This window comes from Sinocyclocheilus anshuiensis, unplaced genomic scaffold (assembly GCF_001515605.1).
Source record: "Sinocyclocheilus anshuiensis isolate Anshui unplaced genomic scaffold, SAMN03320099.WGS_v1.1 scaffold283, whole genome shotgun sequence".
Taxonomy (NCBI): Eukaryota; Metazoa; Chordata; class Actinopteri; order Cypriniformes; family Cyprinidae; genus Sinocyclocheilus; species Sinocyclocheilus anshuiensis.
In genome coordinates, this window is record NW_015549605.1 from 5,708,848 (window position 1) to 5,716,960 (window position 8,113).

The following is an 8,113-nucleotide window of genomic DNA, read 5'->3' on the forward strand; positions in this document are numbered from 1 at the left end:
TTATTTTATACATATAATTCTATATCAGATTTAAATTTAAAAAGTAAGTATATAATATTTAATATAAAATGATATTTAAACGTTTTAAATAAAAAGTATACATATAATTTTATATATAATAGAAAAATTATACACAAATATGTATATATAATATTTAAGGATATAAAATAAAAGAAATAAACGTATGCATTTATAGTTTTATATTAATTCTAAGATAAATTAAATAAAACTTTATACATAATTCATATATAATAAATTTGATTAAAAAGTTTTATTTTATTTATTTTAGCATTAAATAATTATATATTATATATAATAGATTTGAGTAAAAATGGTGTGTAATAATGTTATAAAAGAAAGGAAATACAATATACATGTATACTTCTATATATAATATTTAATTATAAAAACAAGCATGTGTATATAAAATACATACAATTTAATCATATAAAGAGGAACAAAATAAATACGTAAAGCACACACACATATGGTTATGATGTCATAGTCATAAGGTCATTAACATATGATTGATTCTATTTACATATGAATACCTATTCCGAATTTAGAAACTTATAGCGAGAATGTTGTCACTCATTTTTTTCAAAGACGTTAGCCAATGTCATTTACATATATAAATCTTAAAGTCCCAAAAACAGCATGATTAGTTGTAAATGTTAAAGAGATGAAAAAGTATATTAGACATGATGACTCATGAAGTCATCATATATTAGACTTAGAGAGTATATTAGACTCATGAAGCATATTGTCAGACTGTGATCTGAATGAGCGTGTGAGCCGCTGTATGTGTGATACGAGCCGGTTTGTTCAATGTCTCGGTGGGGTAGATGAGTCGCTCGAGCTCACAGAGGCAGTCTGTGTAGAGACGCATGAAAAGAAGATATTTTTACTGAAAAACACACCATTTATCTACTGCTGCCACCTGGAACAGACACACGCTCATTCTGAGAGGAATAGCACAACAGTGGATTGTAGAGTTGAGAGACTTATTAAAATGTCTGTCACTCAAATAATCAAGCGCTCAAATGAATCACAGTTTCTTTGTATGGTGGCTTATTTAGAGGGGTGTTTTGTCAGCTGAACTCCTTAGACGTAAAATATGTTCTTGAAGTACCCAATGAAAATTTGAAGTTAATATTTTTAACAATTTAACAATATTTGCATGTTCACAGTTTTCTGATGCTGGTTAATGGTCATATAGCATGCAAGTAAACATAAAATATTTTTTAAAAATGATTTTATTTAGAATTTTAAAATTCTGCAATATAGGTCTTCATGCCTAAAATTTATATTGCAATTATTTTTCATATATTGTCATTTGAACTGTAGTATGACATTTCATCTCAAATGAAAACAATATCTCTATATCAGGGTTGTTATAGTTAACTTAAACTGAAAATAAAATGAAAACCATTAAAAACATTGTTTGTTACTTGAATGCAACAAAAGTAGTCAATGTACTAAAATAACTAAACTGAAAAATAAACAAAAACAACAAAATTACTAAAACTAAATTGCTAATTGGCTAACTAAAACAAATTATAAAATTAAAAACTGATTTAAATTATTATTAAAAACAATATTAGTATCTCTATCTTAATGATACTAACATATTTTAAAAGATAAATATAAATTATATACTGATTTCAGTTTTATTTAAATTTATTGTGCAAAAACAAAAATTCCTAAACATGAAATGTGCAACAAAATGACTAAAACTTTAAAATGAAAAAATCTATAAATAAACACTGATTATATTATTAAAAACAATAATAGTATCTCAAAGATACTAAAATAATATCTAAATATAAATTATATTGAAATATCAATTCTTTTTCAATTTATCATGCAGCCACTTTTATTTTAATTTTGACATTTATTTGTAAGAGTTGTTGTGGCTTTTAGTCCGTATCTGTTAACTTTAAATCCATCCATATTGTAATGTACTCCTAAAAATTCACTCTGAGCAGATGATTCATCTTGCGCTTCAGGGCGTATGCCTATTTTTATCCAGTAAATGCTGTAGAATATGAATATAATGAGATGTTTTTTTCCCTATACGTCTGAAAATCCAATTTCAAGCATTTAGGGTTCTGAAGATCATGATAAACGTGAATGCGCTGAAGTATATAGTGTAAACCGAACTCTGTCTCTGAAACTAAAGCATAACCGTCCTGTTAGAGACGAAAGCCTCCAGCTGCAGAGAAACTGGGTCATGCAGACTGAATCAAATTAGACTGGCTACCTGAATGTGTTTTCGTTCTCCGCCGTGGCGGAGAGTTGGACAGTTTCTCTCCCAGATTTGACGTCTCTCATGAGTTTGTCACGTATGTTCTCACAGATTGAATGTTAGCGTGTAGGTGGCAGTGTTGACGGTCACAGGCTGACGCCTAGATTTGCACTACAGCCGCTCGTGGGAAACTTACAGAAGGCTTTTGGCTTTTTGCTTTATTATTCACTGTGAAATCACAAAGATCATTTAGGAATTGGTTTGATGCTGCTCTTCTGGTTTATTTGGCCCATTGTGGTTTTACTTCAACAAACAGATTTTCCATTTCCAGTTTTAGTACCTTGATTCCCTTTCTTCCTCTTTTGTGGTTTGATCTTGAAGCCTGAAATTAATTTATTGTGTTTTTAAAGCCTTGTTCACATAAACCAGTGGAAACCAACCCTGGTTTCCACTAACGAGTCGAATCAGGTGCGTTTAATAAGGGAAACATACAAAATGTGCGATAGAGGTGATCTAGAACCGCTGACCTAAACCAGCTAATCCTTCATGTGTAATGATGTTATTTCTACACTGACAGGGTGTCAATACCTCAAATCAAGACTAAATGTCCTTGAAAAATTGCTTTGATGGATCAATAGGAAGAAACAGACTCCTGGGACGTTTTCTTTGTCTACCAGGTGCTTCAAATAGCTGTTTATAGTTAAAAAAGAGCACAAAATTATATGTGGTGTGACTTGAAAGCATGAGTTTCTCTAATATAACTCCAATATGATTTGGGAAGTTTAATTCATTTTCATGAATCAGTTTATTTTGATCTGTTTCAGTGAATCTGTTCAAAATATTCATCGTGATTTTTTTTGCTTTTTCACAAAAAATGTTCATAAATGTCTGTGGCATTTTTCAGTTATATATGATTTTTACATGTTTCAGTAAAGATGTATCAAACTAAATTTTATTGTTTATTGCCATACACTATTATATTGATACATTTAAATAAAATTATTAAAAAATCTTCCTTCAGTTCGTTTTATGAAAACTGGTGTGGAAACATGCCTTGATAATTTTTAACTACATTTTACTGTATTTAACATTTCAGTGGCTGTTAGATAAGTGGCGGTTGCTTTTAATTATATATATTTTTACATTAAAAAAGGGCATTATATGATTTATTTATTTATTATTATAATTATTTCTTTATGGTTATTATTTATTTTATATATATATATATATATATATATATATATATATGTATAATTTAATATATAAATAGTTTTATAAAATGTCTTGATTATTTTTAACTACCTGTCCCATGCATAAGAAAATCTGAAGTCTACTGAATGTTTTCTGCGACTGAAAGGTGGTAAATTAGCATGTTAAACGGGCAGAATAGGTGTTAAATAAACAGAGGGGCGTTTAGAGAGCTAAATATTCCCCTCCACTCCTGTTGTCTGGACCGCCTGCGGCTTCAATCGCTGTTCCCAGACCAGCACAACCCTCCACAGCCTTTCACCTGCACCGGCTTTGTGTTTCACTGAACGCATTGAAGTGTCCTTTGATGTCGCACCTGCAACTCTTTCCTTTCCCTTTGGTCTGCAGTGTGTGTGTTTTTGTGTGTTTGCAGACCATTATCTCTGGTGGATGTGATATTTGTGTGATATCCCGAGCCTGCAGTTGTGTGTCATTCAGATTCAACAGGTATGAATGTAGTTTTAGAAGCACGTCACAGTTGCGTGCCTTTTTCTGGTTGTCGTTTGCGTCCCGCTGGTGTGTTAATGTGACAAGGCCACTCTAGAAGTCACACACACAGTGTGTTGACTAATCAGTAAGCTGGGAGTCTCAAACAATTTCACATGGTCTGAGACGGGAAATGGCCTATAGAACAGTGTTATTTTAGTATTCATATACTGTTATAGTTAACATTCATATTTTAAATTGGCTTGTATTTTTATATTTTTTAGTACTTTGCATTTTATTTTTTGTTACATTTTTAGCTTAGTTGTTAAAATGTTAGTTTAGGTTATTTTCAGTTTTATTTAACTTATTAATTTATGCATTTTTTTAAATTTTTTGAATGGCTTTTATTTTTACCCTTTAATTCTATTAATTTTAATTTTACATTTTTAATAATATATTTTTGTTTCAGTTTTAGTTTTTATATTATTTATTTTATTTTATTTTAGTAATATTTTGAATTGGCTTTTATTTTTTATACATTTTTAAAAACTTTTAATTTTTAATTCTTTTTTTTTTAGGAATTTATTTCAGTTTTACTTAAATTATCATTTTTTATTTTATTTATTATTTATTGTTTTAGTTTTTATTTATTTTATTTAATTTATTAACATTTTGAACTGGCTTTTATTTTTATAATCTTATACTTTTCATTTTAATTTTGTTAACTTTCTTGTCATTTATTTAATTTTTTATATTTAATGTAGTTAGTAATTTTAGTGAACGTAAAATTAGAAATGTTCCTTTGGCAGCTAACTGAAATAAATTTAAGTTGTTCATCTAATATTTTGATTTGTATATTTGATTTCTGCTTTGTTTAAATTAACAAAAATGTTTTAATAATATTAGTTTTAGCCAACAATAGTAACCCTGCTATGCAATAACAAAAATGATGTATGTACACAAATATAAATATATATATGTGTACACATACACACACACACAATAAAAAGGCAAGAGCTCAGGTCAGTTAAAGGGTGTAAATCGAGCCTTGTCACGCTACACCAGTGGTTCTCAACCCGCGGCCCGTCACGAATTCAAATGCGGCCCACCGTGCTGACACGTCTGAACTATGATGTGAAAATTGTCCCGAAGCCTGGCCCGAGGGGCGTAAAAAAGTCGGGGCCCGTCGGGCCTGGGCTGTTTTTATTTCAATAAATGTAATCGTTTAGATATAATATTTAGGCTATAATATTATAAATCAGGTTGGTTTGTATTGCTGACGTAATATGTAAATGATATGCGTGCGGCCCACGAGACTTGCACTTGGACAATAGTGCGGCCCGGTGGAAAAAAAGATTGAGAACCACTGCTCTACACTGTTACAATTTCACAGCCCATAAGGCCTCCTGGACCATATCTACTTTCTCTCCCTCGCTTTTTCCCCCTCAATGACCTACTTTGCTAATTATAGCTCAGAAGTTTCCGCCAATGAAAGTTTGGTCTGAACAGTTGACAGGCCATGCGTTGAATCCGGGTCTGTGCAGCACCTGAGGACGCTCACACACGCGTGCGCATGTGTGTGATAGAGTGTGTGTGTGTGTGTGTGTGTGTCTGTTTGAGAGAGAGAGAGTGTGTGTGTGTGTGTGTGTGTGTGTTAGAGTGTATGTGTGTGTGTGTGTGTGTTAGAGTGTATGTGTGTGTGTGTGTGTGTGTGTTAGAGTGTATGTGTGTGTGTGTGTGTGTTAGAGTGTATGTGTGTGTGTGTGTGTGTGTGTTAGAGTGTATGTGTGTGTGTGTGTGTGTTAGAGTGTATGTGTGTGTGTGTGTGTGTGTGTTAGAGTGTGTCTGTGTGTGTGTGTGTGTGTGTGTTAGTGTGTATGTGTCGGGAAGCCCATTGTTAAAGATAGTGTGACATGCCTGGAGGATGATGAACCTCTTTAGACATCTACAGTCTCGATTAACTGGCAGAGTATTATACAAACCTTCTCCTTATATGTCATTCTCGTCTTGTGCACATTCAAACATGCAGCTTTGGCACAAGTAACAGTTTTTACCAGTATTACTAATTCTGCAAAATCTGGGCATGAACTAACTTGAGCAGTTTGTCGTTCATACTTCTGTTCTTTCTCTCTTTTAACTATTTTCTTTCTGGGCCTCTTGATTGACAGCGTCATGGTCGGATAAAGAGACCGTTTTAACCGAGAAGAAGAGCAAATTATCTGAAGCACCTGTGTGACGAGTGCCATCGATGTTTCCTCTTCAAATAAGAGGTGTCTGTGTCAGATATTGTCAAGAAATGTGCTGGAAAAATGATGGGAGTTGTTAAGAAATGGCCGGTCATTTTGCAAAACAAACTGCAGTTGGTTGCTTTAAATGCCAGTCTTAAGGTCTCGTTCTGTGTCTGGTTTTCTAACAACAAATTTTGAGTGAATTTGTTTTTGAGCGTGTTATTCCTTTAATTATGATTAAGATGTTTGGATAAGCTTATATCATACAAATCAGTAAAATACTTAGTCCTAAATTTAATATTTTATATCTTTTAATTTCATATAAAAGTTTTAGCCATATGGATGATACAGTTTTAACAAAGTGATTAGTTTTAAAAAACAAAATTAATAAATTAATATAATCCATATTTGTCAGTTACACATAAATGAACAGGTAATATTTCTCTAATAATACTAATAAACTGAATGTTTTAAAATGCACAACAGGTTTATATATCATCAATATCAATATCATCAATAAATCCAATATTTTAACCGTATTTTTAACTGAATAAATGTTTTCACAATGAATAGATTAGATTTATGATTATTATAAACTATTTGCATACATGCATATTTGAAATAAACATCAACTGAAATAAAGTTTTTTTTATATATTTTATTTTATTTCATTTCGTGTAGTTGCCATAGAAACACTTCTTATTTTTATTTAGGTTAACCTGATGTATTAAGATAATTAACACTAAAACATCAATAAAAATTAATAAAACCTATATAGGCAATAATAATGGCTTATAAAAATGACAAAAACATACAGAAAAATTAACAAAACTAATCCCCGTGCAAAAATCTTACCTGTTTCTGCTATGTATGACTGCCAAAACTGCATCACATTAAGTTTATTAGTTTATGTTAAATTGTGTAATCCAAATAGAATGAAATGTTACATGCAATTCAAATACATAAATCCTTGTGCATGCAGCGTGACTCAGTTGTTTGAAGTAAATATGTTTGTGTCTCTGCAGACATGTAGAGCTGTGAACAGCGTTGACCGGCGGCGTCTGGATAAACATGGAGCCTTGTGCCGAGTCTCAGGGAGATCCTGAGAGAGCTCAGGTGAGCGATCTCTCTCTCACACACACACACACACACACACACACACGTCCATGTGAATATAATGAGCCATTAGAGCTCACACAGACCTGAACCAGCCTTCACAATGACAAGAACAAAGCTAACGCTGCTGACACCAAACACACTTTAAACACCTTGCTCACACACTTTCTGTCCCATTAGCGACTTCAAAAGACAGAAACACACCTCAGCTGTCAGAGCCTGTGAATAATGAACAGTACAAAGCACTACTGCATGCTGCGATACTTCTCATTGTCACAAATTTAATACTATTAATAAAATGAAAGAAGATTAAGCCAGTTTTTTCGCATTGTGATGTCAGTTTTATGAGGTTTAAAACCTTTGTTTTAAGCACCTGTTTTTATTTACTGTTAAAAACGTATTGCGTAAAAAACTAATAATTATTGGGGAAAAAATATTGTTGTAATTATAGATAATAATTAAATGAAATATTAATGTATTTAAGATTATTTGTTTATGTAAATATATTAATTTAAATATTAATATTCATATATATAATGAGTAATATGTATATTTATTTAAATAATATAACTTATATTTAATATAATTTTAATTAAGAAATGATGGTACAATTTGTGGCACTCTCTTTAATATATGAAAATGAATTAAAAAATAGTAATTTAAAAACAAAAAATACTATTATAAGAATGTAATAATATAACACTAATATTAAAGGGGGGAAAATTAAACAGTTTATGAAACATAATTTTTGACATTACAGTAATCAGACATTGGGGTAAAATATGCTTAATTGTTATGAAAATAATGTCACAATGCAAAAAAAAAAAAAAAATTTCAATAAAAAAAA

The 8,113-nt window shown here is 31.0% G+C and overlaps 1 protein-coding gene across 1 annotated transcript in view; it reads left to right on the forward strand.

Moving 5' to 3' along the window:
- Nucleotides 1–8,113, forward strand: part of LOC107658748 (oxysterol-binding protein-related protein 8-like) — a 77,420-nt gene that overhangs the window by 9,761 nt on the left and 59,546 nt on the right. Inside the window, exon 2 of the mRNA XM_016447398.1 lies at nt 7,176–7,266. The gene's annotated coding sequence lies outside the window, so the exon portion shown is untranslated. The remainder of the gene's footprint in view (nt 1–7,175; nt 7,267–8,113) is intronic.